Consider the following 14,703-nt stretch of genomic DNA (forward strand, 5'->3'; position numbering starts at 1 on the left):
TATCACTGAACTGAATCTGAAGAGGAGCAAATTGAAGAAAGTTGACAATGTTAGAAAACACATAGATGGTCAAAAAACCGAAGAGATGGGAAATTATCAGACATATAATTTTTCATACGGATGGTATACCACTGCATTGGAACCAGCATTGATGAGCTAAAGGGTCTGCAGACCTGACCATGAAATTTGCTTCATCTCACAGTATGGAATCTTTTTTATTGGTGGGTGTTTGTGGCAGGCTCCACCTATGTGTACCAATAACACTGGATGAACTATGATGCTACATGGGAACAGCATGAGTTTCCTAAACTGACATGCTTGCAAATGCATGGATCAAGTCTATTGTCTGGATGCTTAAATGTGTAGAAAAGGATTTTGATATTTGTGATCAGTAGATGACGAATCTGGTCCTAAACATAGCTGTGAAAAGTACCTTAATGTTTTATGTGCACACACACACAAAATGTGAGCAACATTAAAATCATATGGTTCCTTTGGAAAGAAAGGCTTTGCAGACATGTATAGAAATAAAAATTTGACCCCAATTCTGTACCTTTGTAATAAATAAAGTTATAGTCTTGTGAAATCTGATGATTTTAAACATCCTTGAGGAATTGCCTATACAGGTATAACTTCTTTCAGTGAAATATGTAGATCTTAATTTGTGTTGATGGGTTGCAACTATTATTGAATGTTTCACAATGTTTTTCAGAAAATTAAATTTGCTTTCAACACTGTAATCTCTGCCCTGGCTACAGATATGGTGTGAATGTTATTCATTTATTCATTCTTTAATTTACATATTGCATTCCATAAATGAAGACGTGCATGGATGTGGGATGAGCCACACTGCAAATCTTAAGGCAGAAGCTCTCACAGGGATTTATCTCTGTGAAGTGTAGTGACAACCAGCTGTTTGTGACTAGTGCTAATCTACTCGCACGGCTAATTAAGGGAACTAGTAATAGATTATTTTGTATGTATGTATATGTACATTTACTACTATGAAAAATATCATTGTTGCTCCTACTACATTGGTCAGCTACTTATTTTACCTAGAATTTCCACATACATCTATACTCCGCTATCCACTTAATGGCACATTGCAAAGGATACCCCATAACCCTGCTGGTGATTTCTGTTCCCATTCCACTCACAAATATGAGTGAAAAAGACTGTATATGTGCCTCTCAATCAGCCCTAACTTCTCAAATTTCACCTTCATAGTCTTTATGTGCTGTGTATGTTGGAAACAACAAAATCGTTCACCAGTCAGCTTCAAATGGCAGTTCTCTAAATTTTCTCAATAGTGTTTCTAGAAAGAACATCATCTTCCCTCTGGGAATTCTCATTTGAGTTCCTGAAGGATCTCTGTTACACTTGTGTGTTGTTTGAATCTTACCAGTAACAGATGTAGCAGCCTCGCACTGAACTGCTTCTCCAACAAAGTATTAATTTGCTATCTTGCTAGCTTGCTCTAGCTTCTCATGCAATTACCTAATAAAACTCCCAATTCCACAATTACTACAGAATCTTGCTGGCCATGTGCCAGTATCAAAATGGTCAGCCCTATTTTTCTGCATCATTATTAAGCTCTTGCATTTTATGCTCCCGAGACCACAAAGGTTGCATGTCCACTCTAGCTGACAGAGCTAAGATATTTACTGCACAACTGCATGTACTACTCAGCATCACTGTTATGGTCACACATCTTCTTCATAGATTTCTCAGGTGTCTACCACTGTTTAATCTAAGTTACGTATTTTCAAAGTTGGTTGGTTGGTTTGTGGGATTAAAGGGACAAGACTGCTACGGTCATCGGTCCCTTTTTCCAAATACTAAAAACACCCACAGAGAATAAAAACGATTAACAGAATAGATCACAGACGACACAGAACAAGAGAAACTTAGACAAAGACCAGACAAAAAGAAATAAAATCACATAGAGTGTGGCGGTGGATGGCCAACCATAGAAATAAAAAAGGAAAAGCCAACCACTTAGAAACACATTAAAAAATCAGTTTAAAATCATAGGCCAAAGGCAAGAATCAACACAAAACAATAAAATAAAACAAACACTTAGGTTAAATGGTAAAAAACCCCAGCCCGAATAAAACGTAAAACTAAGTCAGCCATAGCAGAGTCATCTGTTAAAAAGGCAGGGAGCGTGTCAGGCAGTGCGAACGACTGCCTGAGCACAGCTAAAAGTGGACAGTCCAATAAAATGTGGACCACTGTCAAAACGGAGCCGCAGCGACATAAAGGTGGGTCCTCACGTCGCAATAAGTGGCCGTGCGTCATCCATGTGTGCCCAATGCGCAGCCGGCAGAGGACAACAGACTCCTTGCGAGAGACCCGCAAGGAGGAGCTCCACACACCGGTAGCCTCCTTGATGGCCCGAAGTTTGTTTCGTGAAGGCAGGGCGCGCCATTCAGTGTCCAAAAGGTCCAGAATTTTGCTGCGTAGGAACGCTCGCAAATCTGTCTCCGGGAGGCCAATGTCCAGAGATGGTGTACTGGTGGCCTCTTTCGCCAGGCGGTCAACATTTTCATTTCCGGGTATCCCAACATGGCCCAGGGTCCAAACAAAGACCACAGAGCGGCCGCAATGCACAAGAGTATGCAGGGACTCCTGGATAGCCATCACCAGATGAGAATGAGGAAAACACTGGTCGAGAGCTCGTAAACTGCTCAGGGAATCGCTACAGATCACGAAGGACTCACCTGAGCAGGAGCAGATATACTCTAGGGTACGAAAGATGGCGACCAGCTCAGCAGTGTAAACGCTGCAGCCAGCCAGCAATGAACATTGTTTGGAATGGTCGCCTAGAGTAAGCGCATAACCGACACGACCAGCAACCATCGAGCCGTCAGTGTACACAATGCCAGAGCCCTGATACATTGCAAGGAGGGAAAGAAAGCAGCAGCGGAAGGCCTCCGAAGGGACTGAGTCCTTCGGGCCCTGGGCCAAGTCGAGCCGAAGGCAAGGGCGAGGAACACACTATGGGGGTGTATGCAAAGTGGTCCGAAAAGGAGGTGGAACAGTGAAAACCCTAAGCCTGGAGAGAAGCTCTTTGATGCGGACCGCGATCGTACAACCTGACCGGGGCCGACATTCTGGCAGATGGACAACCGATTGCGGGAACAGGAGACGGTAGTGCGGATGCCCGGGCATGCTAAAAACACGGGCAGCATAAGCGGCCAGCAAACGTTGGCGCCGTAACCACAGTGGAGGGACACCTGTCTCCACTATTATGCTGTCCACAGGGCTGGTACGGAAGGCACCAGTGGCAAGGCGTATAACGCTGTGTAGTATTGGGTCCAGCACCCCCAGCACAGATGGGGATGCTGAGCCATAAGCCAGGCTCCCATAATCCAGACGAGACTGGATTAACACTTGGTAGAGCCGTAACAGGGTAGATCAGTCGGCGCCCCAGCTGGTGTGGCTCAAGCATCTCAGAGCATTTAGATGCATCCAACACGCCTGTTTAAGCTGCCGAATATGAGACAGCCAAGTCAACCGAGCATCAAAAACTACCCCCAAAAACCTGTAGGTCTCCACCACAGCAAGGAGTTCGTCGGCAAGAGAAAGCCATGGCTCAGGATGGACTGTTCGGCGCCGGCAGAAATGCATAACATGGGTCTTGGCAGCCGAAAACTGAAAGCCATGTGCTACAGCCCAAGACTGCGCCTTGCGGATAGCGCCCTGTAGCTGACGTTCAACAGCTGCAATGCCAGTAGAGCTGTAGTAAAGGCAGAAGTCGTCAGCACATAGGGAAGTGGAGACAGAATTTCCCACCGCTGCAGCAAGCCCATTTATTGCGATTAAAAACAGGCAGACACTGAGGACAGATCCCTGTGGTACCTCATTCTCCTGGAATCGGAAGGAACTACGAGAGGCCGCGACTTGCACGCGGAAGGTACGATACGACAGAAAATTGCGGATAAAGATCGGCAGAGGGCCCCGAAGACCCCATACATGAAGAGTAGATAGGATGTGACGGCGCCATGTCGTATCGTACGCCTTCCGCATGTCGAAAAAGACAGCGACCAGGTGCTGACGGCGGGCAAAGGCAGTACGGATGGCCAACTCCAGGCTCACCAGCTTGTCGGCGGCGGAGCGGCCTTTACGGAACCCATCCTGAGATGGAGCCAGAAGGCCCCGTAACTCCAGTACCCAGTTCAACTGCCGGCTCACCATCCGTTCAAGCAACTTGCAAAGAACATTGGTGAGGCTAATGGGATGGTAGCTGTCCACTTCCAAAGGGTTCTTCGCAGGTTTCAGAATGGGGATAACAATACTTTCCCGCCATTGCGACGGAAACTCATCCTCGACCCAAATGCGGTTGTAAAGGTCGAGGAGGCATTGCGTGCAGTCCACTGAAAGGTGTCTCAGCTTCTGACAGTGGATGCGATCTGGCCCAGGAGCAGTATCAGGGCAAGCGGCAAGGGCACTGCGAAATTCCCACTCACTGAATAAAGCACTGTAGGATTCAGAATGGTGGATACGAAAAGAAAGGCTCCGACGTTCCATCCACTCTTTAATGGAGCGGAAGGCCAGTGGGTAATTGGAAGAAGCGGAACTAAGAGCAAAATGTTCTGCCAAGCTGTTGGCAATTTCGTCAAAGTCTGTACAAACTGTTCCATTCAGTGAGAGCGCAGGGATTCTGACAGGGGTCCGATAGCCGTAGAGGCGGCGGATCTTGGCCCAGACCCGCGATGGAGAGACATGGAGGCCAATGGTGGACACATACCGCTCCCAGCACTCCTGCTTGCTCTGGCGGATAAGGCGGCGGGCCCACGCATGCAGCTGTTTGAAGGTGATGCGTTGTTCAATGCAGGAATGTAGGGATGTCGCTTGTGACACTGTAGCACCCGACGGCTAATCGCCTCAGCGATCTCAGGCGACCACCAAGGCACAGTCTGCCGCCGAGGGGTCCCAGAAGAATTGGGAATGGCTGATTCGGCGGCAGTAACGATGCTGTTGGTGACTGAGTGAACCACCGCATCAATGTCGTCACTAGAGAAAGGCTCAATAGCGGCAGTGGAGGAGAACAAGTCCCAGTCAACCTTATTCATAGCCCACCTGCAAGGGCGCAGAGAACACTGACGCTGTGGCAGTGAGAGAAAGATTGGAAAGTGGTCACTACCACACAGGTCGTCATGCACTCTCCATTGGACAGACGGTAAGAGGCTAGGGCTGCAGATCGAAAGGTCGATGGCGGAGTATGTGCCATTCGCCACGCTAAAGTGTGTGGAGGAACCATAATTTAAAAGAGAAAGATCGAGCTGTGCTAATAAATGCTCAATGGTGGCGCCTCGACCTGTCGCCACTGACCACCCCACAGAGGGTTATGGGCGTTGAAGTCGCCCAGTAACAAGAAAGGTGGCGGCAATTGGGCTATCAGAGCAGCCAGGACATGCTGCGCGACAGCACCATCCGGTGGAAGGTAAAGACTGCAGACGGTAACAGCCTGTGGCATCCACGCCCGAACAGCGACAGCCTCTAAAGCTGTTTGTATAGGTACAAACTCGCTGTGAAGACAGTTAAGGACATATATGCAGACGCCACCAGACACCCTTTCATAAGCTGCCCGGTTCTTATAATAACCCCAATAGCCATGGAGGGTGGGGGTTTGCATTGCTGGAAACCAAGTTTCCTGAATAGCAATGCAGAAGAAAGGGTGAAGGCTGATAAGTTGTCTGAGCTCAGCTAGATGGTGGAAGAAACCGCTGCAGTTCCACTGGAGAATGATATTGTCCATAGCTGAGAAAGGCGTGAAGGGACTGGGGAGGCAGATTACGCATCCTGGGCCCCTGCTGCTACTGAGTCACCACCTGTACAACAGCCGTCCATTGCGTCCGAGTGACTGGCGAGATCCAGGTCCTCAGCGGACGCCAGAATCTCCACCTCATCTTCGCACACACAGTTAGAAGGTGGCGGTGGGACAGGTGCCACCGCAATGTCAGGATGCTTGGGAGCCTTTTTCTTGGACTGCTTTGCGCGATGTGCCTTCGGTGGTTCTGGCTGGGAGGGCCTCACTGAGTCAGTCTCAGGGACTGAAGACGACCATGACGCCCTACGACCAGCGACCGTTGGTTGTTTGAGATACTTGCTGGTGTCTGCTTTGGCACTGGGCAAAGCCTGGGATGGGAGGGCCCCAAGGGACCCCTTCCGGGCAAGAGGCGCCGAAAAAGGCTCACGCTTCTCTAGCTGGGATGGGGAAACAGATGTCCCCGATGGTTGGGGTGGTGTTGCTCCTGAAGTAGATGGATCAGGAGCAACAGGGAGTGAAGTGCCCCCCACAACCAAGGGGGCCGATGAATTCTGACAGAGCTGAGGTCGAACTGTAGGTGACGACACGGTAGAGGTTCGAACTGGTGTTGCAGCAGCGGCATAGGTGGATGTCATGGTCACAGGATGGTTTTTTTTTTTTTGGTGGGGTTTAAGGGCGCTCAACTACGGAGGTCATTAGCGCCCAGTCACAAGTGTTAGAGCACATGGAATCTAGTAAAACTCAAGGGGAGGGGGGACACCAGGAAGTCCGTACAAAGATGCAGATAAAATAAGTAAAAAAGTTAGATGTCTTTGGACAAGCCAGTCAAAGGTATAAAACGCAGAACACGAGCAGCTGCTCGAGCGTCATCAGCTAAAATATCCGGTAAAGTAGATGGCAGGGACAGGACAACACGAGATTGACTAAAGCGGGGACATGACAATAAAACATGGCGCACTGTTAATGCTTGACCACAAGGGCACTGCAGGGCTGGGTCACCGGAGAGCAGGTAGCGATGGCTAAACCGGCAATGCTCAATCCGCAACCTGGTCAGAAGGACCTCTTCTCGCCCAGACGGTCGGGAGGAGGTCGTCCAAGCAGTTGGGAGTGGTTTTACTGCCCGGAGCTTGTTTCCTTGGAGGGATGACCAAGCATCCCACCACAACGACAGAAGCCTCTTACAAACAACCCCACGAACGTCAGATGACGGGACACAATGGGAGGCTGGCTGAGGCAGGAGGACTGCAGCCTTGGCTGCAGCATCAGCAGCCTCATTCCCAGGCACTCCTACATGTCCGGGAACCCACAGAAAGCTGACAAGAGAACCATTATCAGCGAAAGAATGGAGGGACTGCTGGATCCGTTGTACCAAGGGATGGACCGGATAGGGAGCTCCAAGGCTCTGAAGAGCACTGAGTGAATCAGAGCAGAGTACATACGATGAATGGCGGTGGCGGCGGGCATACTGAACGGTCTGATGGAGAGCAAAAAGCTCGGCCGTAAAGCTGGAACATTGGTCGAGGAGCCGGTATTTAAAGGTGACGGCCCCGACGACAAAGGCACAGCCGACACCATCGTCAGTTTTGGAGCCATTGGTGTAAATAAAGGTGTGACCGGCAAGTTGAGCACGAAGTTCGACAAACCGTGAGCAATACACTGCAGCCGGAGTACCCTCCTTCGGGAGTGAGCTGAGGTCGAGATAAATATGAACCGGAGCCTCGAGCCCAGGTGGTGTCGGGCTCTCACCCTCTCTGAAAGTGGTAGGGAGGGCAAAATCCAATTGTCGAAGCAGGCGACAGAAGCGGACTCCAGGGGCAGCAGGGCAGACACATACAACCCGTACTGACGGTCGAGAGAATCGGCGAAGAAGGACTGATAAGAGGGGTGGTCGGGCATTGACAACAGCCAGCAGGCATACCGACACAGCAGTACGTCGCGTCGGTAGGTCAATGGTAATTCAGCAGCTTCAGCATAAAGACTCTCGACGGGACTAGTGTAGAAGGCTCCGGTCGCAAGACGTAACCCCGATGGTGGATGGAGTTGAGATGGCGTAAGAGGGATGGCCGAGCAGACGAGTAGACGAAGCTCCCATAATCCAGCTTCGATCGGACTATGGACCGATACAAGCGAAGCAGGACAGTGCGATCCGCTCCCCAAGATGAACCACTAAGAACTCGGAGGACATTAAGGGAACGTGTACAACGGGCCGCCAAATAAGAGACGTGCGGAGACCAACAAAGTTTCCTGTCCAATGTGAGCCCTAGAAACCTAGTTGTTTCCACGAATGGGAGAACAACAGGACTGAGATGTAAGGATGGCGGAAGGAACGCTTTATATCGCCAAAAGTTGATACAAACTGTCTTCTCTTCAGAGAACCGGAAGCCATTTGCCACGCTCCATGAGTATAGGCTGTCTAGACAACGCTGAAGGCAGCGCTCCAGGAGGCATGTTCTCCAGGCACAGCAGTAGGCGACCGCGTAGGCCCCACCTGTGCATAGTGCGGAGGATACCTAGTCTTCAACAGGTATCATAAGCCTTCTCCAAATCGAAGAACACGGATACCGTTTGGCGCCTTTGCAAAACGTTGTTCATGATGAATGTCGACAAGGCCACAAGGGGGTCAACAGCGGAGCGGCGGCGACGAAAGCCGCATTGAACATTGGTAAGTAGCCGTCGAGATTCAAGAATCCAAACTAACCGAGCGTTAACCGTACGCTCCATCACCTTACATACACAGCTTGTAAGAGAAATGGGGCGGTAACTAGAAGGAAGGTGTCTATCCTTCCCGGGTTTGGGCATAGGAACAACGACGGCGTCACGCCAACGCATGGGGACCTGACCTTCGATCCAGACGTGATTGTAGGTACGAAGAAGGAAGCTTTTGCCCGCCGGAGAAAGGTGTGCCAGCATCTGAACGTGAATTGAATCTGGCCCAAGAGCAGAGGACTCGGACAGTGCAAGCGCACGTTCGAGTTCCCGCATAGTAAAGGGGGCATTATAAGTTTCCAGATTCAGCGAGTGGAAGGAAGGTCGCCGAGCCTCTTCTGCCTCTTCTGCCTCTTTCCTGGGAAGGAAGGCTGGGTGGTAATGGGTGGAGCTTGAAACCTCCGCGAAAAAGCGGCCGAAGGCGTTGGAGACAGCCACAGGATCAACAAGGACCTCATTACCTGAGGTAGGATGGCGGCGAATGGTGCGTAAAGAACGTCATCGAGAACGGATAGCGTCTCTACAAGCCTCATTCCACCAGGGGACGGAAACGCGACATGAAGAAGAGGTAGTATGAGGAATGGAAAGTTCGGCAGCATTGATGATAACAGCCGTGAGGTATTCGACCTGATTGTCACAACTGAGAAAATCATGGTCCGGAAAGGTCGCCAGGGAGGAGTAAAGTCCCCAGTCAGCTTTCAGTATGTTCCAGCTCGAAGGATGTGGGGATGGGGTGTGGTGCAGGAGACGAACGACACAGGGGAAGTGGTCGCTCGAATAGGTGTCAGAAAGGACATACCACTCAAACCGACGGGCAAGAGTGGTACAACAGATCGAAAGGTCCAAGTGGGAGTAGGTATGAGTAGAGTCCGAGGGGAAAGTCAGGGCGCCAGTATTGAGGCAGACGAGACTGAGATGGTTGAAGACATCCGCCAAGAGGAAGCCTCGTTGACAGGATGCAGGAGAGCCCCAAAGGGGATGATGGGCATTGAAGTCGCCAAACAATAAAAACGGCGGAGGAAGCTGAACAATCAGGTGCATCATGTCAGCCAGACTAACTGCGGATGACGATGGAGTGTAGATGGTACAAACTGAAGAAGTAAAAGCAGAAAGAGTTAATACGGACAGCTATTGCTTGGAGTGGGGTGGTCAATGGGATGGGATGGTGATAGACATCATCCCGAACGAGCAACATGACCCCACCATGAGCTGGGATACCGTCCACAGGGGTGAGGTCATACCGCTCCGAGGTATAGTGGGTAAAGGCAATACGGTCAGTTGGGCGCAACTTGGTTTCCTGGAGACCAAGGACAAGCGGACAGTGCAGGCAGAGGAGCAGTTGTAATTCCACCCGATTAGATCGAATACCTCTTATGTTCCAATGTAACAAGGCCATCGCTAGTAAAAGAAAAAAAAAAAAAAAAAAAAAGGGGAACGAGACGGGGGAAGAGCTGGTCACCTCGACGGCCGCGGAGGGCCAGGTTTCGAGGGAACAACGCTACAACCGGTGGGAGGCGGATCCTGTTCCATCGAGTCGTCGCCAGCTGCGGCCGCTGTCCCGGGTTGCGAAGGAGGGGCAGCATCAGTTGCCGACGAGAGGCCAGGTGAGCGCCTGGTAGCAGAGCGTCCCGGCGAAACCGAGGACAGCTGGGAGCAGCGACTCACGGATGGAGCATCTGACGAAACGCGCCGGGGTGGAGAGGGGGATAGAGACTTCTTCTTGGAGGCCTTCTTGGAAGTCCGAGGAGGCACAGGGATGGTGGGCTGGACCCGAAGAAGGTTCTCACGCGCGGGGTCCGTTTTGGAACGGCGGACCTCGGAAGCCGGGGTCCGGAACGTTTCGCCGATGGACGCCTGAGAAGAGGATCCCTTCTCAGGTGGTGGGGGGGGGGGAGGAGGAGGTAGGGTGGCCCTGGGGCAGAGGGGGCGGGGGCCGCGGGGGAGGAGGATTTGGAAGGGAGGGATTTGGGAGGCGGAGGCATAGACCCTGGATTGGGGGAGGAGGTGGAGGGGGACAGGATAGGGGTGAGGATACTGTAGAAGGAGTGGACACGACTGAGGCAAACGAAGTGGTCAACGTCACGGGATGGAGGCGGTCATACTTCTTCCTGGCCTCAGAATAAGAGAGACGATCCAAAGTTTTGAGTTCTTGAATCTTCTTCTCCTTCTGATACGCGGGGCAGTCTAAGGATCTAGGCGAGTGCATGCCAGGACAATTAACGCACCGAGGTGGTGGGGTGCATGTATGTTCCTCATGAAGAGGATGTCCACAATCGCCACAAAGGGGCTCAGCCTCACACCGTGACGACATGTGCCCAAAGCGCAAACACCGAAAACAGTGCATAGGAGGCGGGACGTAAGGTCACACGTCGCACCAGTAGCACATCACTTTTACCTTCTCTGGGAGAACGTCCCCCTTGAAGGCAAGGATAAAGGCCCCGGTGTCGATGCGATGGTCTTTGGGGCCGCGCTGGACCCAGCGGACGAAATGCACGCCTCGGCGGTCCAGGTTGGCCCTGAGCTCCTCATCAGATTGCAGCAGGAGGTCCCGATGAAAAATAACACCCTGTGTCCTATTCAGTGCCAGATGTGGGACAATGGACACTGGGATGTCCCCTAGTCGGTCGCACGTCTGGAGCGCCGCCGACTGTGTGGCGGAGGTGATCTTTATAAGAACGGACCCCGAACGCATTTTGCTGAGAGCCTCGATTTCCCCGAAGATGTCCTCGATGTGCTGAAAAACGAACATGGGCTTGGAGGTGGCGAACGTCCCCCCATTGGTCCGAAAACAGACCAAATAGCGGGGGAAGTACTTCGCTCCAAGCCGGCGGGCCTGTCCTTCCTCCCAGGGAGTGGCCAAGGGGGAAAGGGCAGGAGAACCAGAACCAGAGACAGTACTTTTCTTTTTGAAAGACTCGGCCGCAGAGCGACCTGATACATGTTGACGTTTCATCTGCGCCGCCCCGATACCACCCACTCCGACCAGGGGCTCTCCCCACGGGCACCACCCAGCCTCAGCAAGGGCCACCTGGCAGGATGACCGTTGCTGGGAGTCCTGATGCCCCAAGGAGACGGGCATCTACTCCTTGGCCGACGTGGGGAGGGTGCAGCTCAGGTATTGGCAGTATGATCCCTGTGTTGTCAGGGGGCTACAACCTAGAGGGTACATGACGACCCCACCACAATGGGCTGGCTACCGTGCTGGATTTCGGGTGCCATGGAAAGTCCATCATGATAGTAGGTGCAGATGGGGACGCACTATGGGCGTAACTTTTACAACCCATCAGGCGTTTAGGCCCAATTTGTTGAATTGTGGGTATGGTTACAACGCCGTTACAATGCTGAGTGCCAAGGTCTTAGTGCACGGAGGACCAGTGATACACCACGTAAGGTGTCCCCCAAAAGGCTCGTACTTCTGTAGCATTTGGAAAAATGGAGGTCAAACCCCGAGGGGGACCATTACATGGAAGGCCTTAACGGTTGAAACTCCTTTTAGTCGCCTCTTACGACAGGCAGGAATACCTCGGGCCTATTCTTACCCCGGACCCACAGGGAGAGGGCACAGGATGTAGCCGCTCATATTTCCGCCTTGCCTCGGTGTAGGTCAGGCGGTCCAGGGTCTTATATTCCATTATCTTCCTTTCCTTCTGGAAGATTCTACAGTCCGGTGAGCAGGGGGAATGGGGTTCTGCGCAGTTAACACAGATGGGAGGCGGAGCACATGGAGTATTGGGATGCGAAGGACGTCCACAATCTTGACATGTGATGCCGGAAGTACAGCGAGATGACATGTGCCCGAACTTCCAGCATTTAAAACACCGCACCGGAGGGGGGATATATGCTAACACATCACAACGGTAAACCATCACCTTGACCTTTTCGGGTAAAACATCACCTTCGAAGGCCAAGATGAAGGCACCGGTGGCTACCTGATTATCCCTCGGACCCCGATGCATGCGCCAGACAAAGTGAACACCTTGTCGTTTCAGGTTGGCACGTAGTTCATCATCGGACTGCAGAAGAAGATCCCTGTGGAATATAATACCCTGGACCATGTTGAGACTCTTATGCGGCGTGATGCTAACAGAAACATCCCCCAACTTGTCACGATTGAGCAACCTCCGTGACTGGGCAGAGGATGCTGTTTTGATGAGTACTGAACCATTGCGCATTTTGGACAAGCCCTCCACCTCCCCGAACTAGTCCTCTAAATGCTCCACAAAAAACTGGGACTTGGTTGACATAAACGATTCCCCATCAACTCGCATACACACGAGGTACCGGGCTGAATATTCTCCACTGCCTTCTTTAGCCATACGTTCCTCCTATGGAGTGGCCAGGGAGGGAAATGATCTTGGTTCGTATTCCTTGCCGTTGAGGTTAGACCTCGATCGCTTAGAGACTGCTGGTGGAGGCCCACCAGCGAGAGATGATGTACCACGCTTCATTGTGGGTCATCCGACCTGATGCCACTCACTCCAAAAAGGGGCTCTCCCCACGGGCACCACCCAGCCACAGCAAAGACCACCTGGCAGGATGGCCTTTGCCGGGAGTCCCGATGCCCCAGAGGGATAGGCATCTACTCCTCGGCATACGTGGGGAAATAGCAGCTCAGGCATCAGCAGTGCGATCCCTGTGTAGTCAGGGGGCTACCACCAAGAGGGTACATGACGACCCCACCACAACGGACTGGCTACCGTGCTCGATGTCGGGTGTCGAAATATACATGCACATCACGAGGGCAAAGATGGAAGTGCACAATGGAGGGAATGTATGCTATCCGGAACACACTCCAGCGGATGTGGCCGGAAGCTCAATTGAAATCCAACTCCATCACAACATCGGGTGTGCCAGATCTTAGGGCAAGATGGATTGAAGATGCATCACGTAAGGTGTCCTTCCCCAAATGGTACGCACTAACGGAAAAATTTGGAAAGGAAGTGGTCAAACCCCTTTGGGGACCATCATATTAAAGGCCGAAACAGATGAGACTCCTTTTAGTCGCCTCTCACGACAGGCAGGAATACCGCGGGCCTATTCTAACCCCCGAACCCGCAGGGGGAATTTTCAAAGTAACAAGTGGGGTACAACATCAGTGATTTCAGTGCCAACCACATGACATGGTATTCCAGACCACACAATCAGCAACACACTGTTCTTCACACTTGCTATGGGAGCAGCACTCCATGCAGTGGACACTATTCCTGAACCTCTGGCCCTGGTGCCATGGAGACATCTTGTTTGACCTGTGATCTCTTGGGCTGCATATGAAGGCCAGTATGGCCTTTTGTATTTTCATGGTAAGTGGTCACCAACTACAATCCAGCCACTTTGACAACTACAGCTATGCCCTAGGACACCCTACAGATCACTGTTTTAACCAAACTCCTCATATGCAGATCCCTGACTACTATGTGCAGCATTCTCATTTCTGTAAAACCCTTCTTGTGGAACAACACTACTACTGTTTCACTTACTGTCCTTTCTACTTGTGATGCCAATGCATCCCTTTCATTTGTTTAAAATGGCATAACATGAGTCCCTGTGACATTTAAGTCTTGGCCTGTTAGCTGTGAATGAGCTACACTCCTTTATATACTCTCTGAGCTGTCCCTAGCATGATAGTTTGGATCCTAGACCTGTATGCTTGTATAATCACCACACATTACAGTGTCTGAAGAAGCTAACATTTCAGTGCCTGAAAAATCCTTTTAAACTTCAGGAAGTTTGTTTATGAACAATCAGATCAAGAGTGAGCCAGTACCTAACCTTCGCAAATGTGTGTTGAATGTTCCCCAATATTTGTCTAATTTCATTCTTGTGACGTGTTTATCAATGTGAGCTTCTCCTTCCCGTAGCAAGGTCATAAAGCATATTTAAAAAAATAATCTTTCTTCTTCAGATCTGCCAGGACTCGCATGGTGAGCCCATACATGGCTTCAGCTATGTACAATCATTCACTAAAAGCTATATGAGTTTTTCTATTAATGAAAATTTTATAAGTAATAGAACAGGTACCACAGAAGCTGCCACAATATGTACAGGTTGTGGCCAACATATCGGGGCTGATCTAGAACCCACAAATTTCATCTCTGTTTTTCAAATCCCAAAAAAATTTAGGGCAAACTCAAGAATAACTATGATTCACACAAAAGATAAGAACAGCCAGTGTTATTTTGAATTCTATTATCAGAAGTTGTTGAAAGTAGGAATATTTCTCA

At 50.7% G+C, this 14,703-nt stretch overlaps 1 protein-coding gene across 6 annotated transcripts in view; it reads right to left on the minus strand.

Moving 5' to 3' along the window:
• LOC126427088 (zinc finger protein 43-like) overlaps window positions 1-14,703 on the minus strand; it is a 106,671-nt gene that overhangs the window by 66,077 nt on the left and 25,891 nt on the right. The gene's annotated exons all lie outside the window — the stretch shown is intronic.

This window comes from Schistocerca serialis, chromosome 11, assembly GCF_023864345.2.
Source record: "Schistocerca serialis cubense isolate TAMUIC-IGC-003099 chromosome 11, iqSchSeri2.2, whole genome shotgun sequence".
Taxonomy (NCBI): Eukaryota; Metazoa; Arthropoda; class Insecta; order Orthoptera; family Acrididae; genus Schistocerca; species Schistocerca serialis.